This window comes from Ixodes scapularis, unplaced genomic scaffold (genome assembly GCF_016920785.2).
Source record: "Ixodes scapularis isolate PalLabHiFi unplaced genomic scaffold, ASM1692078v2 PGA_scaffold1__304_contigs__length_218370807, whole genome shotgun sequence".
NCBI lineage: Eukaryota > Metazoa > Arthropoda > Arachnida > Ixodida > Ixodidae > Ixodes > Ixodes scapularis.
Genome location: NW_024609846.1, coordinates 215366158 through 215391162, shown reverse-complemented (window position 1 = coordinate 215391162; position 25005 = coordinate 215366158). Strand labels below are relative to the sequence as shown.

The following is a 25005-nucleotide window of genomic DNA, read 5'->3' as shown; positions in this document are numbered from 1 at the left end:
TGGCGGTAATTGTAATTAAAATCGTAATTACTTTTTGGATATTTCAGACATGTTTTTCGTATTTGCCTGGAAATGAACAAAAACGAAAGCAGTTCTCGCATTTGCGAAGAAAATAAAGCTTTTTTTTTTTTTTTAAACGGAGAAGAATTGACAACTGCATTTTTCGTTTGACGGTAGACTGGGTGCCTTTATGTGCCCGTTGCTTGAAGGCACTCTAGGTCGGGCTAGAGGGTCGTGTCACCGAAATTCTTTTTCGGTTTGTGTTGCTGTGACCAGAAGGCTTCTCCAAACATGGCTTTTGTATTCCCTTGAAGATTATCTGGTCCAGAAGTGCACACAAAGAAGACACCGACCACAGGAAATAGCAAGGCAATCCGAACCCAGACGCATCCGGGGATTGACAACGTGCTCAGTAAGTATTTCGGGAAAACGTGAGCCCACAGCACAGACAGACCTAAGTTCAGTTGGATCGGTTTGGAAGGGCATGTCGGTTCGCCTTATCTGTCTTTGGTTTTAGCACTGGCTTGGTGTGGAGATACGGTTGTCACTTCGCGATTGCAAAGCAGAGTAGATTGTTGGGCTAGCTGGTTTTGGAATTTGGAATACATTTTAGCGCTCAAAAAACAGGGACAAAGAGGCGAGAAACAGACAGCACAGTGCGCTACTAACAACTGATTTTATTACGTGAAACAGACAGCACAGTGCGCTACTAACAACTGATTTTATTACGTGAAACGACACTTTTATACCATTCGAGTTTCTGATTTTGCTCCACCACTAGCCAACCCGGTTCCAGGCCGCGTCATTGAGGAACGCACGCTCCTTGTCCAGTAAATCAATTGAGGCCACGCTGACACATGCTGCACCACCCTTCTTAATATCATCTGCCTCGACTATCTCCCTCACAGTTTTTTCCTTGTGCCGTGCCAGAATCTTGCTCTCGGAAAACAACGGCATACACTTGCACCTTTCACAATGATCAGACAGATAACCGTCCCGATAATTTCCTATTTTAAGTTTGTGCTCCCTCAGCCTATCATTAACACACCCAGACTTGTACACGTTACTGAAAAATAGTAAGGAATTACATTTACAATTACTCAAGGCTAAATTGTAATTTATTACAATTACAATTACCCTCTCATAAAAGTAAGTGGCCGTTACCCCCAAAAGTAATCCGTTACTTTCGTGGCGTTACTTTCAACATTTTGTCCTCAATTAAGAAACAAAGGAAAGAGGATTATTCAAGTTCTTATTACTGCCACCTGCTCCATTTATTGACCTTGAGTATTTTGGGCAACAGCTGTCTCTCGAAAGTCTCGTCAGACATTTTCCGTCATTTCTTATTGAAGATGTCGACTGCTACGCTGAAGACCCTTTGAACTGAGGCACTGGATGGGAGTACCATAATGTGCCTCACGAACATTTAATGCTCTGCATTGAGCTATTTCAGTGAAGCAATGGAAGTACTATTTAGCTCAAAGATAGAGCAAGGCTTCATCTTTGCAGCCGTTGCCTGATATTCGAAAGTTTTAGTAGAGTTGGTAACAGTAAGGTGATAATTAAAATAAATAATAAGGTTTGCCTCGATATTCTTCTTTCTTTGGTTATGAACAGGTCGAGCCTCGGTTGAGACGTTGGTGAATAAGAGTTTCTAATATATAAATATAAGTAATCAAGAAAAAAAATAACCAGGACACTCATAACAACAATTAATTAGAACGTTGGTTAAAACAAATAAATGTAAACGCACGTTTGTTGTATGTACCTTTCTTGGTGCCTTTCAAAAACGCGCAGAGCACGGGCCGACTGCAGTTTACTCCGATGTTCTCCAGATAGACATCCGCTGATGCCACGGGCAGCGAAAGGTAGAGTACTAAGTAAGACACACTATGAAAGAAACACTCACGAGTTTCACTCGCTCCTCCAGCCCAGAATATCAGTCTACGTCGGCCATCATTATGTTTTATTTGTAAAAATATCTGCTTGAGATAAGATGCGTATTGCAGGGGTAAAAACAGGAAGAAAAAAGGAAAATTATTACCATTTTAGAAGTGCTCGCGAAAAGTTGACTCACAAAAGGGTGACTGATGGCGAATTCGCGTGGTCAATCGTCGGCAACTTATTTTGCCGGAAAACCGGCAATAGTGTTCGCGTGGTCAGTTTCCGGCCGGCGCGCACCATTCGGGTGGTGGTTCTCCGGCAAGCACCGGCAACTTTCCGGCGCTTTTTCCGCCCGAGCTCCGAACGGCCGGGCGAGTGGGCGCCAGACTGTATCCGGTGTCGTCACTTCCGAAATGAGAGAGAAGGTCAGTGAGAAAAAAATGAACGAAAGAAGGAAACTGATCTGAAGTAACTTTAGCAGCCGCTACGAAAGTCAATCCAAGTCGTTGGGACATGAGTGACGCCGGCGACAGGCTCTCGCTAGCGGTGTCGCGCGGGCAAGAGGCGAAGTAAACTGCCACCGTCTGGCGTTTCGTGTTCGGGTGGTGAGGGTCACGTGGTGTGCCGCCGGCGCGTCTCTGGTTGCCGGTTCCGCCGGCTCGTTCTCGCCGGCAACTGACCACCCGAATTCGCCATGAGATGCAGATAACCTGCCTGGAGTTCACAAATAAAGTGGGTCAACCCTAGAAGTTAGACTACAAAAATAACACCTTCACATATTATCACATCTCTTTTAGTGAATTTTAGGGTAGACGGAGCGTTGTCTCGTGTTGTGACATTATGAAAATTTTCGTGGTCACTATAACCGAGAAGGACATTGTTAATTCTTGTGGTTGCACTTACTGCCTCGAGCTTGTCGAAGAGGCACACAATCACTAGGTGTCCTCTCCCCATCTTCGATCGCAAAGAAAAAAACCAGGCACTAAAAAAAGCAAATATAACTTGCCCCCCCCCCCCCCTTTTTTTTTTTCGTAGAAGTGTTTATTTGGATCTTTGCATCGTTGTTAGGGTGAAAAAAAAAAATAGGTGCAGGGGCTTGGTGTTGCAAAAAAAGACTGCGGAACTGGAGTGCCAAGCCAATACCACCTAGAAGACAAGGCCTGCGCATGACGTTTCGTTAGTAGATCCCCGACCCGCCCCAGGCGGCAAACACCCCGAAGCTTGACGAGAGTAGGGGCCGCGTCGCAACTACGTCGCATTCACTTGCGGCCGCAGCTGTGTGCGTGACTGCTGAGCGCGAGCTAATAGCGAGCTTCCAGTGCATTTGCGACGTGCACGCGAACGCTCCCTCGGCCAGGAGCGCGAGCTAGCACGCGCTCCTGGCTTTGAGACGCGCATTTCTAGCGCGCGCGCTCGTTCTGCGGTAGAACGCTTCGAAGCAGCTACCCGAGGTATAAACAGCGCCCTCGAAAATGGCGTCCAGTGTCAGCGTCCAGCGTCCAACGAAGGGCTTTTCAGCACTTCGCGCAGCAGTAAGGCAATTTCGCTCATGCATTTGACGCTCCACGTGAACGTCTAACTTCAGCGTATGCTATTTGCAAGAGACACTCGGCGTGAGCATCTGTTTCATTATCTGTTACACAAACCACTGAAGCAGGCGATGGAGCAGACGATGTAGCAGACGATGTTGCTCATCCGGGCTAGCTAGGGGGCGCTGAGGGGATCTACTAGTGATGACGTTTAGAGGAGGAAACGCGCAGGCCTTGTGTTCTAGGTGGTATTGGCCAAGCCCCCCTTTGCGCTGTTCAATTCGCGTGAGTGTCACTGCATTCAACTTTACCAAAATGAAAGAAACCTTTTCTTTAGAAAGGGGGGGGGGGGGGGGAGCTGGTCTTGAAAAAAAGTAACGGATTACAAGGAATCCGTTACGTGAAAATTGTAAGGGAATTACTTTAAAATTACTCTAGAAAATATGTAATTTTTCCGTTACTAAATTACCGATAAATGTAAGGGATTACAAGTAATTTCGTTACTTGTAACGGATTACGTACAAGTCTGAACACACCTACCTGTCTGACCTATATACTTGTTTCCGCATGATAAGGGGATCTGATATACTACTCCCTCCGCACATTCAACGAAGGGATCCCTGTGTTTTACCGCGCAGCCAGAAGGGGCCTTACAAAAAGGATCTGTCATCCTACATAATCGACTAAGTTTGTTTGGTGCGGAAAACACTACTTTCACGTTTGATCTATTGGCCACCTTTTTCAAGCCATGCGCCGTTTTGTGAATGTACGGTATCACCGCGACCTTCTGTTTATCTCTGAGAACCATTGGGCAAGGGCGATCTTCACTACGCAATCTTTTTAATACGATCTCTGCAACTGAGACCACTACATTCTTCGGGAAGCCAGCTGCCAACAACCGCCTATACTGCGTGCCCAGGCCTTCTGACATCACATGGTGGCATGATTTTTTGAGGGCGTTCAATACGCACATATTGGCAATACTCCTTTTTACCAGTTTTGAATGAGCTGAATTGTACGGCAACAGGGGTTTCTGGGCTCTAGGGTGGTACATCCAACACACATGTCTTTCAGAAAAGGTTAGTCTGATATCAAGGAACTGCAGCACACCCTCTACTGGTAGTTCCTGGGTTAGTATGAGGGGGTGTAAGACATTTTTAAAAACAGTAAAGAGGTCATCCACTCTCGGCTGGAATTCTGCAGGCCCATGCTTGAACAGAACTAAAAAATCATCCACAAATCTAAAAACTTTGATTTCATTAAAAACGTTGCTTTCATTAAAGCGCTCAAAAAGAACTTTGTCCTGATGGGCTAAAAATATGTTACTGAGGATGGGTGCCAAACATGAGCCAATGCATACCCCTTGTTTCTGTATATAGACCCCGTCATTCCATTCCACAAACGTCGATTTAAGATAAAACGAGAGCATTTCAATAAAACTCTCTTCCGTCATGCCGATTTGATTCTGGAAGGCCACTGTACCAAAGCGATCGATACAATGTTCTACGGATTTTAGTAACCTGTCGTGCGGCAAAGAGTAGTATAAATCTTTAATGTCAAATGAGCAGGCTGAAAATCCTTTGTCAGAGTTATCTTTTAAAAAATCTAAAATATCGTCAGAATTTCTTACCAAAAATGGATCGTTAAAGCCTAAAACTTTAAATTTGCCTTGGAGGAAAAGCGCGACCGGCTTCTGCCATGAGCCCCTCTCTGATACTATGACCCTCAGGGGACATTGGTCTTTGTGGGTCTTGGCGCTAAACATGATTTGCAAGCTTCCATCTTTGTTGTTATTGATGCTCTGAGCTAGCTGATGAAGGTTCAACAATTTGCATCGTCTCACTGCCTCTAATCTCAGCTTTTTTAGAGACACATCATCTCGGCGATTAAACACTGATGAGATCGCCTCAAGGGCTTTGCTACCGAATTCTGCTTCCGTTAAAACTACGAATCCTCCCTCCTTGTCAGCTGGAAGGAGCGAAAGCCCTTCCAGCTGACCTTGATCTTTTAAAAACGACACCACTTTTTTGACCTGACCTTGAGACACCGCTGGTTTGTTTCGAACAATCACGTCCACTCCCTCCGAAATACACCTTTCTACCTCCCCTACAATGGAGCATGGTTTCTCGCCTCTTTGTCCCTGTTTTTTGAGCGCTAAAATGTATTCCAAATTCCAAAACCAACTAGCCCAACAATCTACTCTACTGAAATTTATTTCTTGTACAACGGGCCCTTTTATTTGTTCTTCGTTGAAACCATGCTCCATTGTACCACTTCTGATTCACGCCACATGCCAAGTCCGTACTTTGTCGTTCTGCATTCGTGGCAAGAATCCACCCGAGGAAGTCAAGAGGCTCTTTGGAGGTTTTGAGCCGTCAGCTGGGCACAGCACAAGGTTGATGAAGATCCTGCGAGCTGAATGGCAGAGGCAGGCACGTGTCTACAGGGACCTGCTGAGAGCCGTTTTGTGCGACTCTAACCAAGGAAATCAGGACAACCACCGTCTGCGGGAGTTCTTCAACATCGTGGAACGCAACACGGAATTCCTTTGGCGGCTGACACTACAGAAGCTCAGGGCCAGTCTTCCGAAGAGGCAACCGGTGGCCCGTGGGAACGTCCAATCTGTGAGTCAAGTGCCCATCCCGGATGATGTAAGACGAGTTCTCGGTTTTGGACCGAAATTCGCCGTTGAACCAAAGTTGAGTCCACCAGAACTTATAGGTCTTGTTCGTAGAGTTTCGAGATTTGCTCCAGAAGGGGAGGTAGAAAGGTGTATTTCGGAGGGAGTGGACGTGATTGTTCGAAACAAACCAGCGGTGTCTCAAGGTCAGGTCAAAAAAGTGGTGGCGTTTTTAAAAGAACAACGGCTTTCGCTCCTTCCAGCTGACAAGGAGGGAGGATTCGTTGTTTTAACGGAAGCAGAATTCGGTAGCAAAGCCCTTGAGGCGATCTCATCAGTGTTTAATCGCCGAGATGATGTGTCTCTAAAAAAGCTGAGATTAGAGGCAGTGAGACGATGCAAAATGTTGAACCTTCATCAGCTAGCTCAGAGCATCAATAAGAACAAAGATGGAAGCTTGCAAATCATGTTTAGCGCCAAGACCCACAAAGACCAATGTCCCCTGAGGGTCATAGTATCAGAGAGGGGCTCATGGCAGAAGCCGGTCGCGCTTTTCCTCCAAGACAAATTGGAAGTTTTAGGCTTTAACGATCCATTTTTTGCAAGAAATTCTGACGATATTTTAGATTTTTTAAAAGATAACTCTGACAAAGGATTTTCAGCCTGCTCATTTGACATTAAAGATTTATACTACTCTTTGCCGCACGACAGGTTACTAAAATCCGTGGAACATTGTATCGATCGCTTTGGTACAGTGGCCTTCCAGAATCAAATCGGCATGACGGAAGAGAGTTTTATTGAAATGCTCTCGTTTTATCTTAAATCGACGTTTGTGGAATGGAATGACGGGGTCTATATACAGAAACAAGGGGTATGCATTGGCTCATGTTTGGCACCCATCCTCAGTAACATATTTTTAGCCCATCAGGACAAAGTTCTTTTTGAGCGCTTTAATGAAGGCAACGTTTTCAATGAAATCAAAGTTTTTAGATTTGTGGATGATTTTTTAGTTCTGTTCAAGCATGGGCCTGCAGAATTCCAGTCGAGAGTGGATGACCTCTTTACTGTTTTTAAAAATGTCTTACACCCCCTCATACTAACCCAGGAACTACCAGTAGAGGGTGTGCTGCAGTTCCTTGATATCAGACTAACCTTTTCTGAAAGACATGTGTGTTGGATGTACCACCCTAGAGCCCAGAAACCCCTGTTGCCGTACAATTCAGCTCATTCAAAACTGGTAAAAAGGAGTATTGCCAATATGTGCGTATTGAACGCCCTCAAAAAATCATGCCACCATGTGATGTCAGAAGGCCTGGGCACGCAGTATAGGCGGTTGTTGGCAGCTGGCTTCCCGAAGAATGTAGTGGTCTCAGTTGCAGAGATCGTATTAAAAAGATTGCGTAGTGAAGATCGCCCTTGCCCAATGGTTCTCAGAGATAAACAGAAGGTCGCGGTGATACCGTACATTCACAAAATGGCGCATGGCTTGAAAAAGGTGGCCAATAGATCAAACGTGAAAGTAGTGTTTTCCGCACCAAACAAACTTAGTAGATTATGTAGGATGACAGATCCTTTTTGTAAGGCCCCTTCTGGCTGCGCGGTAAAACACAGGGATCCCTTCGTTGAATGTGCGGAGGGAGTAGTATATCAGATCCCCTTATCATGCGGAAACAAGTATATAGGTCAGACAGGTAGGTGTGTTAATGATAGGCTGAGGGAGCACAAACTTAAAGTAGGAAATTATCGGGACGGTCATCTGTCTGATCATTGTGAAAGGTGCAAGTGTATGCCGTTGTTTTCCGAGAGCAAGATTCTGGCACGGCACAAGGAAAAAACTGTGAGGGAGATAGTCGAGGCAGATGAGATTAAGAAGGGTGGTGCAGCATGTGTCAGCGTGGCCTCAATTGATTTACTGGACAAGGAGCGTGCTTTCCTCAATGACGTGGCCTGGAACCGGGTTGGCTAGTGGTGGAGCAAAATCAGAAACTCGAATGGTATAAAAGTGTCGTTTCACGTAATAAAATCAGTTGTTAGTAGCGCACTGTGCTGTCTGTTTCTCGCCTCTTTGTCCCTGTTTTTTGAGCGCTAAAATGTATTGCAAAGCAGAGTGCGTTTTTCTTTTTGTTTAGCTCCTCCTTTAAAATATAAAACAGTAATTTGAAAGTAATTTCATTACTTTTATGCAGTGATTTGAAATTGTAATTCATTACTTTCGTGTAATGGTAAGTTGCAATCTAATTTAATTACATTTCAGTCTTTTAAAAATACTATTTAGTAATGTAATTTAAATGCAATAAATGAGTAATTTGGCCACCTCTGGTCCCAACCAACGGCCCAAAGGTCTTCGTGCGGTACCCGCACTGTTTTGGTTGCCTGTTAAATCTAGGGTCGAACAATGCTTCGAGAAATGTAATTAAGCTTTCTAAAGGTTTGTGTAGATACTGTGCTGCAAAGTAGAGCGGCAATTCCGGTTTAGCTTTTAAAGTTTTGTTCTCTCGTTTCCCAGCGGTAAGTTCCGATCGGTAAGTTTCGTTACTCTTTCGGCGCTTATTAACGAAGGATGATTCCTCGTATGATATGCATGTTGAAGTTTCTGGGAGTAATCAGTGGATCTCGAATCCCACCAGGATTCATTCAAAACTCAGATAAAGCAATTTGCAGAAGAGGATTTGCGTGTCTCATTACGAGCCGGTCATCTTCACGAGCCAAAAGTAAGCCGCCTCGGAAGAATACGCGTGTCACGATTCTTTTTGATGCCATGTTAGCCATTGAAGTTGAACTATCATGATGGTTAAGATAGCATTCTTCGCGAGTATCTTCGTACAAAGATAAGCAACGTTTGATAACACCGCAAAGAGACATCGGAGCCTTCGAGGTTCCGGTGCCGAACGCCTGTCGGATCACGGCGTTGACCCTATAGCAGCTAAAGTTATAGATAGCATATATTGTTCTCATCGAAGGAAGAACGAACGTACCACCTTCTGAAACAGCCGCACGATATATAAAACTGACCAGCTTCAAGAACGATGGGTTTCCTCGAAGTATTCCGCCAAGTCGCACTATTTCTCCTGGCTACGTTCTTTGTTGGGAAAGGGCTTTTCACAAGCCAAAGCCAGACATGAATTATTGCATAGGCAAAGCCTATGCAATTCAGTTGTTGTAAATAATAATAAGAATAAGAATTTTTTTCCCGGGCGCTTCTCCTTTTAATTTACCAGTTGCTGTAGCCAAGGAATTCACTGCACACGAATAAGAGCAAGTGGAACGCCTGGATTTTCAACTGACCCGAAATTCGACTATGCACAAAGAGATGGGAAAGTACCAGGAACTGACAAGTTCCTGGTACTTTCCCATTTCTTACTAGCCTTGCAGTGGTAAGCAGCATGCCGGAAAGAAATACCTAACCTGACTATTCCGATGCCAAACGCCCTATTTACGAGCGTTTTGTAAAACCTGACGAAGGTAATTTTCTGTGCCTTTCCTCTGGTAAAAATATTTTCCTGTACTCGTAGCTTCCTTTTGAAGCGGTTCCAAATATATCTGCGAAGAAAGACTAGCACTCACCTTGGGAAAGTTTGGGCTCGGTGACTCAAAAAAGCAGACATTTTCTCATCTTTTCAATCTTTCCGGGAGAGTACAGCTTTCGTGAAAAAAAGCGCTTTTGACGAAGTTAGCATGGCCAGTTTTTCCCGAATGGATCGACGTCGATCTGGTCGATGGATGTACACCAACATCGACCGTGTTCAAACATGCACACCCAGATAAAGGGCCAAGATTAAAACCTGCGGTCTATTTGTGTAGTTGATAAATAAATAAAAATAAATCCATACTGGAGGCCACCGTTCTAATAACCTTGCAGCTTAACAAGAGTTGTTGTTGCGTTGATTGATGCATGCTGCTTAGGAACATTGTAAGCAGGAACGAATGCGAAGGGGACACGAACAAGAGCTGGTCCGTGTCCCCTTCTCTGTGTTCGTCTCCGTTTAGCACGTACAAATAGACTTGCTGAGAACCAAGCTGAATACTGTGCTTGGCCGGCATCCGGTGGATGGCAAAGGGTCTCTAAACATTAGACGCGGGCCAAATCTGGCCCTCGAAGGTCTTCAGACCGGCCCGTGGCTGGACGTGGTCCTTCCTATTCAGTCCAGCCCGCGGCCCGTTTCCGGCAAGCCCGCAGCTGCCGCCACACAAATAAACTCGCGTAAGGAAACCGCTCCGCCATTAGCATGCCGGTTCTCTCCATAGCACTCAAAGGACGTTGTCAAAAACCAACATCGCCAATCTCAGTCCCTTCTTTCCTATTTACATGTATAACTGCGAATATGAATTCCATCCCGTTCCCATGTAGGACTATATTGTGCTTAGTGCCCTATGTCGTAACTATTGCGTGTTCTCAGTATAAATTCTACCATTCTCATTAATCTGCTGCCTTGTTTAAAATACCGAAGTTCACATGCGCATTACGTAAAGCTGGATGCGTTCTCTGGGTCATAATTATTATGTAAATATATATTCAGCTAAACATTGAATTTCAAATATAAGTAAAAGTATTCCTCCACTTAACGTATTTTTTAATTCTTGCTTTAACTTTTTGTTGTATGTTTAAAAGCTTATTAAGTTTATTTCTCAGATGTATCTTTTGTTTTTTCTTGTCTATGTTTACTTATTTTTTATCGGCCCTCGAGAGTGGGACAGGTCCCTCATTCGACCCCTTAGCTATGAAGTTGGGAGACCCCAGTTTTAGACAATGGCTGGAACGAAGCTATAAAAGCAGGAAGCGTCAGAGCTGCGCAGCGGCAAGATGTCACATGCCTAAAGAGCACGCGACAAAAATTAAGGCCTGAAAGTATCCATCTGTGTATCCCATTAGTCTCCATATACATGAAGAGTTCAAGCATTGCTGCACCTGTCAGATTACGATCAGCCCGAAAATTGACCGGCTTATTGTAGAAAAGTTACATAGTAGGTTAGTGATTGTAAGAAAGACGTTTCATTGATGGTGGGTCATCATCAATATATTTGAGCTTTTAGTATGGCACCGCACTAATTGGTCGTTTGAAACCTGACAAGTATAAGTCATGGCTGACAACACACATACTTTCATTTTAAATGTTGCGATCTTCAGAAACAGTCGGATTCTCTTAATTATGGTGAAAGTGACTTGAGCTGCTGATACCATCACTGCTTATATATATATATATATATATATATATATATATATATATTATTAGGTTACAAATATAGGGTGATTTAATGAGGAATGATTAGATACAGGATGGACAGTAGGGGTGACATTCGTCCGGGAACAGTCCGAGCTCCCTGAATGCTCGTCGAGCGCGCGCCACTCTGCGGTCCCACTTCTTCTTCCTAACAATATTCGCCCCGTCGGTGCAGGCACAGGTCATCTGGTGCGTTTGAGAGGCTTACGTATCACGACGATAGTAAGGATTCATACGGCTTATGTGGACCACGTCACAAGATCTTGAACGATGATCAAGGGGCGGGGTAACAGGGGCAACTTCGTAGTTGTTGAAAGAAAGTTGACGGACGACACGGAACGGGCTGACAAATTGCTTGAGGAGTTTTTGAGACTTGCCGGGTGCGCGCAAGGGAGTCCACAAGAGAACTTCGTCGCCGATGTCGTCGGTGGTAGGCAGATGGTATGCATTGTAACGTAGCTTCTGGTGCTGCTGCGATTCTTGGGTGTGCATGCGGGCGAGTTGGCGAGCGTCCTATGCTCTGGATGTGATCTCTGCTGCGGACGGCTGAACCAAGGTGTCAGGTGTGTAGGGCAAAATGGTATCAAGAGGCATGAAGGGTTCGCGGGCATAGAGGAGGTAGTATGCAGAGTAGCCGGTTGTACACTGCCGTGCCGTATTATATGCATATGTTACGTAAGGAAGAATGATGTCCCAGTTGTTGTGATGGTCAGAAAAATACATTGAAACCATGTCGGCAAGTGTGTGGTTCAAGCGCTCGGTCAGTCCATTTGTTTGGGGATGGTAGGCGCTTGTGACTTTGTGGATCGTGGAAGAAGGCCGAAAGACGTCTTCAAGGACTTGAGAGAGAAAGGGAGCGCCACGATCACTAATTATAAACTGGGGAGCTCCATGACGCAAGAGAATGGAGTGCAGAAAAAAATTAGTAACTTCATCGGCGTTGGCGGCGGGTACAGAAGTTGTCTCAGCATAGCGTGTCAAATGATCAATAGCTACAATGATTCACTTGTTCCCTCTTGTCGACAGAGGAAAAGGTCCGAGAAAGTCGATTCCCATACGCTGGAATGGTTGGCATGGTTGTGGAATCGGTTGTAGTCTACCAGGAAGCCTGGTGGTAGGTCTTTTCTTCGTCTGGCAGTCGTGACACGCTCGAACATATTTGTTGATGGTGCGGGTCATGGCCGTCCAGAAGTAACGACTCCGTATGCGGAAGTACGTTTTCGAAAATCCGAGATGTCCGGCTGTTGCGTCGTCATGGTGAGCTTGAATAACATCTCTTTGTAGTTGTCGGGAGATAACCAAAAGCCAAGCGCGTCCGTGGACGTCATACTTCCGCCTATAGAGGACTCCATTCCTGAGTTGGAATAGACGGGCACGGCGTAGAATCTGCGCAGCAGGGTTCTGATATAAGCCCAGTAAGTGGTGAATGATGGGGTGTAAGGAAGGGTCAGACTGTTGTGCGGCAGCAATGTCGATGGAATCTAAGACGGCCGTTGTTGTGTCGGGGTCGGCGGAAGGTGTGCGTTGCGACGCAGGGGGAAGGGGGCATCTTGAAAGACTGTCCGCGTCGAGGTGTCTTTTGCCAGATTTGTAGTGCACTGTAAATATATATGTATATATATTTTAATCTCTGGTAACCTTCTTCTGTACCTCGCCCTTACCTACCCCCCCCCCCTTTACAGGACCAGTACAGAGGTTTTTTCCTTTAAAACCCCATATGGGTTTATAGGGAAAAGAGTCCTCCCTATACCGGAGCAGTGCCTGTCTTGTCTATCCTGGAGCCCATGCCGCGTTCCATACCCAACATCAAAATTTAGTTGAAGCTACACGTGCTTCTAGCAAGATCCCTCGTCGGATTTTGCATCACGTCACCGTGATCGCTGTGGCGGAGATTCGCAGAGAATTAAAGGGATTGTCCGTTCAAAATTTGTATTAGAGAAAACAATTGAATATCATTCTTATTGCCTCGAGACGCATCGTACGTGCAATATCTCAACCTTATATGCCTCTCTGCATGAGTAATTTAATTTATACTGCTCCAATCGCACTTTAGCGTAAACGCTGTTTTCGGTGGCAACATTGGAGCTCTGACGTCACACAACACAACGCGAGAATTTCTGTCTCGTCGTTTACTTGCAAGTGAACGCCTCAGCAACCTCAGTGTGCTTCGTTTTTGTTGTTGTGCTCGACTTGTTTCGTGGTTGGGTGAGATTTTTGTTGCGCGGTTGCGTGCCACAACCACCGGGCAGCACATGCGAGCCAAGACATGACGTTCCACACTTTTCCGCGAGGCGTGCAGTGACCAGAAAAATGAATAGTCGCCGTGCGTAGGGACCGGGTTCCCGTCAAGATCGAGATCCCGCTTATGCAGCAATAATTTCACAAAAGAGAGCTACGAGCTGAGTTCAGCGGACAGAAGGCTCGTAAGCTGAGGTGTCATGCTGTGCCAACGATATTAAACTACGTCCAGTCACTGCTCGCCCAGATCGGATCAATCAATTTGTTTATGCAGCGAAACCGAAACCAACAGCTAGACCACCTGGAAACAATACCAGAAGTTGTATTTAGCACGCGTGCAGCCAAATTCTGTTTGACCCGCATGTGCAAATAGAGCGTGGCTACGATTCACCAAGCTCGTCCAAGTCAAGGGACGACATGCATTTGAACGATTCGCCGGTTACCTTCAACCCGCGGTCATCGCCTCTGAAGGAAAGACCCTCAGCCTCATCACCGATCCAGTGGAACCGCCGATATGTGTACCCAGATACTGCTTCGTGTACCTAGTTACCGCTTCAGAGGCGAAATCTGCATCCTTTGCTTTGCAAGCGCTCCTGATTCGATCGGTGGCCTTCGCAGTTGTGTTTGCGCGAAACGGCATACGTTTGCTCGAAGCTTATGGCTGTTTTCGAGTATTATCCTGCTAAAAGGCGTGACTTTTTTACGCACGTTTGGGAACTGCATTAAAAGAACCTTATTTCAGTAGGGTACAGCCTAGGACAGTGGTTCTCAACCATCGATGTTTCGCGGACCCCTTGTGGATCGGCGGAAATGATGGAGGACCCCGTTCGTGGTGAGAGGAGAGAAAAGGTGTTGGTTAAATATAATAATAATTTAATAAATGGATATAACTCAGGGTTAGTGTGAAGTAAACCTCTCATTGACGTTTACACGAAAAAAACTCGCCCAAAAACTAAAACATTTCTTTTCGACCTAAAAAAAAAGAAAAAAACTTTTATTGCCGGGCTTGACTGATGAGGCAGGGCTTCGCGGACCCCCATTTGAGAACCACTGGCCTAGGAGACTATATAATTTGAAACAAATTACAAGACATCCATCGACCAACGCTTGTTATCCCGACCATCCGACAAACCTTTCCGTTTTGTGACGTCACGCAGCAGCTACGGATGACAGCCATGGACACTGGCGAAATTCGGGGTGCAGTTTCATACATACGATCATGAAAGGTTTAATTAATAACGGGAGATTATATATCAAAATAAAAATGTTGTTTGTCTACATGAAGGCTCCCTCGACGTAACGAGCGCAAAAACCTAAGTACTTCCGGTTTCGACCAGACAATCCCTTTAATGAATGTAAACATCTTCGACAGACGTCTGTCTGGTTGGGAAGTGATAATGGAAAAATATTTGACTCAAACCAAAAATTAAACTCGGACCCAACGTTTCAAAACCAGTTCGGTTTCTTCTTCAGGGGCGATTGATCTCGTGCGTGGGAGCAGCCCAGACTTGTACCGTACGCATTACAAGTAATCAAATTACTTGTAATCGATTACTTTTTGGAGTAATTTTGTAATGAGTTGATTACTTTTATAAGGCAGTAATCACAAGAGTAATCTGATTACTTTTTGAAGTAATAAAATTACTTGTAACGGTTACAATTTGTCCACGGGACCCCCCCCCCCCCCTCCCCCGGCACACGCCTTTTTTTTTATGAAATGACAAAAAAAAATTATTTTTTTTTTGAACGGAAAAAAGGAAGATTTTTGCGGAGCTGTAGGAAACGAGGTCAATCTCTTTCTATGTACAGTTTCTGTGAAATGTCCGTTCTTTTTTTTTTTTTTTTTTTCGAGCTGGGACTGGGAGTGGGAAGCCACAGTGTGTGACAAAGGCCATTCAGGGCGAAGTTTGAGGAAGCAGAATGTAGCTTTGTGAGTCCTTCGTTCAAAAGCCTCATCACGCACACACACACAGAAATAATAAAAAAAAAATCCTGCTTAGGGTACCTACTCGCAGCCTGTAGGAGAACCAGAACCGAAGGATTCCTAAAGCGGATGCAAAATATAACAAAGGCAGTTGAAATGTTTCCCCATTTCCCCTCGTGGTCTTTGTGACAAGCAATGTTTCGAGTAGAGTAGTGGTCGGGGCGATCTCTTCCGCAAATGGATACTACACATGATCCGTTTCAAATCCTAAAGCTGCTGCTCTTTTGTATAACATGCGAGCTCATCCACATGTGAATAATAAAATGGGCGACGCAAACCTTGAGCGACAACCCTTGCTCAAGCTTAACAAGATCTAGAACCCCCTCCGCTCCCCCCCCCCCCTACACACACACACACTGGCGAACGCCCAAATCATTAAACGAATTCTATGCTTGTGTCCGCATTGTGAAGGTGCAACGATCACGAAGAGGGAGCCAGTTTTTCTTCTTCAATACTTGTGCAAATGTGAAATATAGCTTGGAAGTAGTTCATTGTTATGAGCGCTAAAGATGTATCTTCGCACAATAAAGTAATCGGAAAAGTAACGATTACTTCTTTAAGTAATGTCCAATTACTTTTGCCGTCGAGTAATGAAGTAATCTAATCGAATACTTTTTAGCCAAGAGTAATAGTAATTGTAATCGATTACTTTTTTTTAGTAACGTGTACAAGACTGGAGCAGCCTCGTCTTCTTTGGTGGTACGAATATTTTCTAATCGCGCTTCCGCCTTGCCATCCAGTCTTTTTCTAATCACCGTGTCGTAGTCCGCTCACATAAACAGATGGTAAGGTACCCATAGATCTGTTGATACCTCCTGGTGTATTTTGGATGTGCCATGATTCAAGGTGATGTCTTTTTCGGAGATTGGTTTCAACATCAAGAACGGACGCGTTCCCGAAGTCTATCCGGTGGTCAAAGGTGTCACAGTGCTCTGCAAGAGCACTGCGTTCTCGGTCGAATTTGCGTACATCGTTCTTGTGCTGGCGTAACCTTTCAATAAAGTTCTTCGTTTCGCCGATATAAGATGCAGGACATTTTAAGCAGGGGATCCGGTAAACAATTCCCGGTGCTTTTTCCTTCGGGGGGCGATCTTTTGGTCTTGGCATGAACCGTCCAAGAGTGGACACCGGTTTGTGAGCCACGTGAATGCCTTGTTTTGCAAGCACCCGTGATAGTGCTTCGCTAGTACCTTGAACGTAGGGAACGCTGGTGCGCGTGATGGGGCGATGTGGCGCAGCTCCGTTTGGTTGTGGGTTTTGGCGAGCGTGAACCGTACGTTTGGTGACTTGTCGGATGAATCTTGTAGGGTAGCCGTTCTTTCTCAGATCAGCGATCACACTCTGCCGCTCGCTTTTTCTGTCAGTTTCTGAAGAACAGATAACAGCCGCCCTGGACATGAGTGTTGCAACGACTGATGCCTTATGACTCGTTGGATGGTGCGACTTAAAATTAAGGTAGCGTCCGGTGTGAGTGGGCTTCCTGTATGCTAGAGTGCACGACACGAGAGCGCATGGCCAGTTGAGCGCACGACACGAGAGCGCACGGCCAGTTGAGCGCGCGAGACGAAAGCGCACCCTATTTGAGCAAACAAAGAAAAATGTGTGATGTACTTGCGGCTCCGCAGACAAAACAAAATTGTGCTATCAACGGATTGAAGCATTGGTGATTTTTGATTCATTAAGTATGCCTTTAATAAAAATAAAAAGGGTACGACTCTTTCTAGCCAATTGTTTACTGAGATTGGAGAGAAACGGGGGCAGGGGAGTGGGCTGGGGCATATTGGTAGCGGGAAAGGTTGCAGCTGAGTGTAGCAGCGAGTTTAAGATTTCTTCACAGTGCTGCGGTGCGCCTCTCGGATATTCTATAAATAGTTTACTTTTTGCAATAATTTGTCTATTCTTGACATGTATTTGGGCTCCGATCTATTTTGTGGCTACTTAGACACCCCTCGCATAAGCTTAAATGGTATTCTGACGTCGATGTCCGTAATGAAGAAAGATCACCGCTAAAAAGTATCTGTAATAAACTCATCGAAGGAAAGCTCAGCGGAATTTTATCGCATGCAGATCTCTCCAGCCTTTTAACGGATACAGAAAAACCTCCCCTGAAAATCTGTGATATACAAAATCAAAGCACTATTGAAGGCTTCATTAGTTCTTTGATTTAGAAAACGTTAGAGAAAAAGTTTTAAAAAAAAGTAGAGAAAAACATGGCAGCTGACCTTGGCTAGGTCACCGGCAATGTTTTTTTTTGTTTTTTTTCTTTCTGCAAAAATGCACGCTACAGATTTTTTTTTTTTCCTGTTAGCGTTTTGTAACACATTTTTGCTTGTCACATGAAAACATTTTGTCGACTCATTTCGCAATGTCACTGCTAAATTCCGCGGCATACATCCCTGCCAATTGTACATAAAACACGCGATGCCCGAAGAAGTGGTCGGTCCGGTCGGGCCACCCGCGCTAGACTGGTTCTGCGCTCTCGTGACGGGCGCTACTTACACTGTCTACTTACACTGTCTACTTACACGATGCACCTTTTTGGTGAATCTTGTCGCGAAACTAGGTTTCGGGAAACAGATTCCCCGTCTGAACGCGACCGAAAAAGTGGCGCGCCTTCGAAATAAGTGGCGCGTGGTCCTCGCTTCTGGAGAAATTTTTCGCTGAAACCTCACCGAGGCCTGTCAATCAACCGAAGGAGAAACGCGGACGCTGCCAATGACCGCTTGACTTCGCTATGACGTCTGACCTTCGAGGAGGAGCGAGCTTTTGGAGGAATCTGATTTTCGGCCGGTTTCGTATCCGAACCAAAACCGAAAGAAAAAAAGGGAACATGGCGACCGACAAGCGGAGAAGCGGTTCGTACGGGCGACGAGTCTGGTTCCTACTCGGTTGCAGGTAACGGCGCTTTAGCAGTACGGGTTGGTGGCGCGGTGCTAATTCATCAACAGTCGCGACGAGTGCAAGCACCGCATATATAGCCTCGTTTACATGAAAGCGACTTCAGCGCATCGACTTCACTCGTTCTTCTAACGAAGCCGACGCGGCAACGTTTACATGAATGCGCACCGAGTATATTTTGATGGGTCATTGTTATAACTTTGTGATTTACTAGATTTTGATATATGTACATTTTGTATATCTTGTATATTTTGTATATCTTGTATTTCTGCGCAGCAGTTTTTCCGCCATTGTTTTCTCGTTTTATGTGCAAACATTGTTTTTTGTAGCGTTATTTATGTTTACTGCCCACATTGTTTGGACCTCGAAAGGTCCGGAGTATGTAATAAACAAATAAATAAGTACACAAAGGTGGCGCCACGCCGTGTCAAAGCTCGAGGTTATGCAGTTCCGGCACCAGCCGCACCACGTTTTCCGTTGCATCGCACTGGAAGCTTTTCGACGCGTTCAGTGAACGTAAAGATCGTGCCCGCTGTCTTCGGTGCTGTGGAAAAAGTTACGAGACGGAAGAGACATCAAAACCCAAGCGTTTCGGGCTCGAGTTCGGGCCGCCGGGTCACTCTGGACCAAAGACGACGTGTGTGCGCTCGCTTTGAGGAAGCCTCCGCAGCCTCCGCGCTTCGCCACGACGGCACCAACGCCACGCGTTTGTAGGGGTTGCTCTTCCCATAATCATATGCACGACGGTACTGGCCTCTACGGTATTTCTCCGAACGCCGGGAGCTGCGTTCGCCTGGCTTCGCCGCGCCAGACCTCGCCGCGACCGGACCAACCGGAGCCCGAGTCCGAAAGGTTCCTGCGCAGCCAGGAACGGCACCGAGGTAGGAGCTACTCGTTCTGCGCTACCATGCAGTGCTCTACAGTGCTCGGAGCTCTCAGTGTCGTTCGTGCTTGCGCCGAAGCCTTTGGGACCCCTTCGGACGCGCAAGTCGTACTTCGCAAGGCTTGGACGGGGGCCGTCCTCATCGGGCAGCTCCGCTATATTCCGCTTACTTATGATGGCAATAAAAGCTCGCGTTTGTTCTCGGGAAAAAATTGCGGGCGACCATACGGGACCGCTCTCCGCGCCGCCGACGAGGTTGGCCGCCACCATGTTCTCAGCTGTTCACTAGCTCCCGCAGCGGGCGCCTTCCCATAATGTCACCCGTTCCAAAATGCGATGCGACCTCCGCGCGCGCTAACGTCGCCTCGCTTTCGAGTCGCGCGCGCTAAAGTCGTGGCGCTCTACTGCCAGCGCTCTAGTGTTGTGCAGCCCATGTCAGTAAACAAATTCGACATCGAGCAAGTCGGGAACGAAAGCAGCACAAACTTCTTCATAAGCGCAATTTTTACGAGGGTCGTTGGGGCCCGAAGGAGATTGAAAAGATCAGAACTAGCTCACTGGGTCCCAAAAACATCGCCAAAGACCATAACAATTTCTTTGTTCTTTTTTTCATATCGGTTAAAGCGACTTTTGGAAGACTAAAAAATGTAATATTTGGTCTATAAAAACGCACATAAAATGACTACGTCGGATTCAGCCTAATCTTGTTTTGGGGAAAGTTCGGCCTTAAAGCTATAGTTTCTGAATTTTTTTTAGCGAGGCTGCTTAGCACCAAAAGAGCTGAAAAAAAAATTGAAGAAAAAAAATCAGAAGCCGTCTAATATTACTCTAAGCCGAAGCTCCGCTGAGTTGACACCACTGGCATGAAGCTTGTAAGTTGTTCTGAGCCGCACATTGCTTGTGTAAACCCAAGTTAGTCGTCATATCCAAAGTAATTTTTTTGAATACGACAATCTGTATGTGACCTGCACTCATACTTTTACTCATTCAGAGTTGCACAAAAACCGAACCAATCGTTGACTTTTACACCCCGTGACCATGCTGGCTAGTACGGACATGCGCAGAGAGTGAAGTCATGTGGCATACGGCCAACGACGCTTAGTACGTTGTAAAACACGCCATGCCGCATCGTTCCAGCCAATATTTAGGCGATTGGGCACCAACCAATAACGGCATTGTACTGATTATTCCGAGACTATGGCTTTGTTTGAAAGTTCACGAGAGCTCTAGAGTTTTTTTTATCTTTTCTATCTATCTTCCTGCGTACGTTCGAACACGGTCGACATGCACACAAACTCATAAATCAGCTCGACATGGAGCCATTCACTGGGAGAGAAAACAACGCTAACTTCGAAACGCTTCTTGCAAAAGTTGTTTGGGTCCGTTGAAGATTGAAGAGATGAGGACACGACGACTTTCAACTGGCTCATTGGGTCTAAACTTTTACAATACCAGAGCGAGTCCTTCACTGATAAATCTGTAACGGCTTGGACGACACATTGAAGACTCGAAAATAAGCTGTCCGTCAACGAAACAACACAAAAGAACTGCGTAGGTTGCCATAAAACGCTCGTTGTCGGTGCTTCCGGCCTTAAAGCGGTCTGGTCAGGTCTTTCTTTCAGGCAGACTATTTAGCACTGTAAGATCAGAAAGGAATGGGAGGGTACCAGAAACTGACCAATATGACTCTACGCATAGCGGCTGCTCGGGTAAGTAGAACACACTGGCACTCAACTTGCCCTCGATTATGTCCAGTAAATTCCTCAACCACACCCATTCGCTCGAATGAATTAGTGAGTAAACTAAAACAAACTGAATGTGACTATGGTCGTTGAAAGGACAGGTCAGGGGAAGCTCGTCCCCTCTCTTTCAACAGTAACGGGAAAGCGCATTAGAAGAGGCGCCCTCCTCTTCAGCGTCCGCTCTGCTAAAGTATAAAGAGGTAGCGGAATTCCCCTGAAACCTTAATCCTTGGTAATATTGCTCGTATATCGTACAAAAGAGTGTACAAACACGAGTCACCGCAATATCCGTGGATCGAATGTTGCGTGCCAAGTTTTGTCCTTGAACTCGTTGCCATGGGGTATTCGAAGCACAGATGTCGCGCTGACTCGCATTCGAATCTGTACGCCTGGCTTTTATATGACGTATAATGCGAGAGTCCCACTAGAGCGACAAACAGATGCAACAGATACCTACAAGCCTCACACCCATGCATCATACACGCAAAGGTATCTTTGGCAGGCGTGCATCCACTCCTACTCACTTCACGAGCATCGAGATTGCAAGGCTACAAAAAGTACCGTCGCATGCATGCTGCACGTGTTTGTGCTATGGTTTGAGGCTTGTCGGTGACTTTTGTTTCTGTTTGTCGCTCTACTGGGACTCGGGCATAAGCAGTGTGACGCCGGCTTTAACCTGTCCCCACCTACGTGTGACGGGCATGCGACTCACTGGGAAAAAGTTTCAACACACTCGATCCTAAGCAGTCGCAAGCATGTGAAACAACCTTTAGACTTATCGTATTTCAGGGTCATTGACGCATTTCTAGGAAGGGTTGCGACGAGGGCCACAAGGAACTCCTTGGCGTGCAGTGTTCAAAACTCGTCCGTGAAAAAAAGGTTTCATCGGGAATCGCGTGTTTCTCCTTTTAGCTAAACGGGCGGTCGGAGAGTTTCACGGTGAATTGAAGTCATCTGTTACCAGAAGGAAAGCATCTAACGGGATTTACTGTACACCAACAAGCGGCCCTGACGTCACGCCGCAGTGGTGGCGCTGCTGTTCGTAGGGCGCATACGGAGACGCTTGCTTCACGCGAATCTAGTTGCTGCGCACTAGCAGTTCTCACACCTCGTGCGTGAACTGCGCGTTCACCCACATCCACAGCCTTCTATATACTGACGAAGCCTAGCAAATCGCCACGAGAAGCGGCCGCCGAAATGAAAAAGGCGGAGCGGCAGACGACGAATGAGAGGAGAGCCACGTGACTGGCGCCTCTCCGCGCCGAGGATCCGAAACACACTTTTCCCGAGCGAACAAGTGTGTTTCGGGTACTCGCCGCTGCAAAAGCTGTGCGCTGACGTTCAGGTTCCGCGAGAAATGGCTCTTTGATACTCTTTGCTGCCGGATCCTCGCGCTCCAATTCTGCGACCGGGCACTATATGGCTCCGGCGTCGAACTGCCAGGCTTTGTGAGTATAAAGGAGGCTATGCCACATACCATGCGGGCTTGGTTCTACACAACGCTTTGGCCTATAAACGCTGACAAAACGATCACGTTTGGTTTAGGATGTCAGGCCTCAAGCACGGAGGGATGGATGCTAACGGCTGTACCCTTGTTAACGGGCCGCAGCTTGCGCCACCAAACCAGGAAATTGAAAAAAAAGGATGATTCTTTCTTCGCCTATCCCTGTGCACTTTTGTGACTATCACCACCCGCTCTTTGGCCACAGTATCTTGACTGCGCGCGTACTCATACTTAAAGGGGTACGGAAACGAAATGACGTGAGCGCGAGCACTCTACCCCTCGCTTTAAAGTTGATCAGCGGGAAGCGAAATGCGTATCGCGCTCGTGACGTACATAGTCATGCATGGCCAAGGGTGCTGTATTTGCGAGCCTTGCTGCTTGGTGGCGTCAACGCAAGACAATCTCGCTCAGCAGTGATATCTGAGGACTATGCGCTCTATCGACTATACATAGCTTGCCCGTAACGTCGTTTGCGACCATGCTTGTGTAGTTTCACACTGCGCACGTAGTGGCTCGAGGTAACCAGTAAGTTGAAATATCCACCGGTACCCAGCAATGGCATATGGTTGACCTGGCAGAGGTCCCCGCATCCTAAGATCAAGCTTTTGCATAACGTATGCAAAATCGACGATCTCGATGATGTGGAGTGCACGTTGCAAAAGCACTGTGGAGCTGACACGACAGCCAATGCCACAACCACGGGAGCTCGAGGTCGCTACTTTGAAGCGTTGTTCCGAAGAACGATCGGTGTCGCTAGAAAAGCATGTCTTAAAGCCAGGAGCGCGGGCTAGCTCGCGCTTGTAGCTTTGGCTGCAGTCCGATCTTATGAGCGTCCTCCGCCAAGTCCCATTCACGACTAAGTAGCTCTCCACGAGGGAGCCATGCCGCGAACCGGCGCTGCTTCTTAGAAACTCATGGAGTGGCGGCATTTCAACGGAGCTTCAGAAAGCGCCACCAGACACCATTTTGAAATCTGTACATAGACCAATCTCACTAAGCGCTCGGCCCATTTGTAACGCCGCCATAACTTTAGTTCACGGGAAGCAGACGGCCGTGCATGCGAGGGCTCGTGCTGTCTCGTGCCCCACAAGCGCAGAGCTTCTTTTAAGTAATTTTATGTGCAGCAAGGCTAAAGTTCTCTTGATACATTGCGGCAGCGGTGGCGTAGTCAAACTAACACGTGAGATCAGTCTATTCATTTAAAGTCAGTTTTTTTAACCCCTCTGCCTGCAGCCCAGAAAAACTAGTCTAGGCTAATGTTTCTGGGCGGCTGGCACAGCATGGACAACATCTAAAAGAAATAAATAAAAGTGCAAACATTTCATTTCCGTACCCATTTAAAGCTCCGGAGACGCCAAAGTGTTATCGATGCTAGAAGGTTCGTGCAAATGGCGGGACAACTAAGAGTCCTCCCTGCCCCTCTCATCATCTCGGTGACCCTAGTAGAACTGTATAGAGTGGAAGTTTTGCGCAGTTCGGTTTAATTTCCATACGAACGCTCATTATGAGTTTTTTTTTCTCAATCTGTAGGAGGCACAGAGGCCCTTGATTACGTTTAAAAAAAACTGACAACCCTATATTTTTGACACTATTAAACTACTTTTCAAGAGCTTCAGTCGAGTATACTCTGGCCCCCGCATGCGCAGTAGACCATTCCAGCTCACTGCGCTTGCACCCCATTGCGCCGCGCGTATGCGAAGCGGTTTTACGCACTCCTTCACATTCGCACCCTCTTCGAAGGACCTAACGACCTTGACATCATCCTCTACGTCGTCCTGAGGTCGTCTTAGACGTCGTTCCCGACGTCGTCCCTTAGGACATCGTCCTCGACGTCGTCCTTGAGGTCGTCCTATATATTTTTCTAGACGTCGTCCTTGACGTCGTACTTTAGGACGTCGTCCTCAACATCGTCCTTGAGGTCATCCTAAAGGGTGTCCTAGACGGGGTCCTCGACGTCGTCCTTGAGGTCTTCCTAGAAGTCGTCCCAGAGGTAGCCTTTGATGTCGCTCTAGAGGTCGTTTTAGACGTCGCCCTAGATGTCGTCTTTGACGTCGTCCTCTTGGACGTGATCCTCGATGTCATCCTTGAAGTCGTCCTAGAGGTCGACCTCTAAGGACCTGACGTCTTTAGAAGACGTCTTGTGACGTAACCTGACGTCACGTGACCTATGCGCGTGACTGTACATGAGCACATATCCAGTGTGCAACGCGTTACATAGGCGGTGTGCAACAATAAATGCTATCGCATTCATCGATAACCAACCCTGTGGTTTCTACAAATTTGCGAGACTACTGTGAGTTGCCGCGGCGACGGCAGCTTGTGACATGGGGAGTGACGTCGCTAGAATTTCCTATATGAAACAAGAACCCGCCAAAACCCTGTTTCAACTTACGTCCGAACGCAGCGGATGCTACGAGCTATCTTAGCCAATCCCGTTCTGTGGACGTGGCCCGTGATACGCTTTCCGCGCGCCGCTGTGCCTAAGGCCTCTTTATCCTGGGAAA

At 46.5% G+C, this 25005-nt stretch overlaps 1 protein-coding gene across 1 annotated transcript in view; it reads left to right on the top strand.

Moving 5' to 3' along the window:
- The first annotated feature begins 211 nt into the window (after positions 1-211).
- LOC121835922 (probable glutamate receptor) overlaps positions 212-25005 on the top strand; it is a 71799-nt gene continuing 47005 nt past the window's right edge. Inside the window, exon 1 of the mRNA XM_042290470.1 lies at positions 212-412. The gene's annotated coding sequence lies outside the window, so the exon portion shown is untranslated. The remainder of the gene's footprint in view (positions 413-25005) is intronic.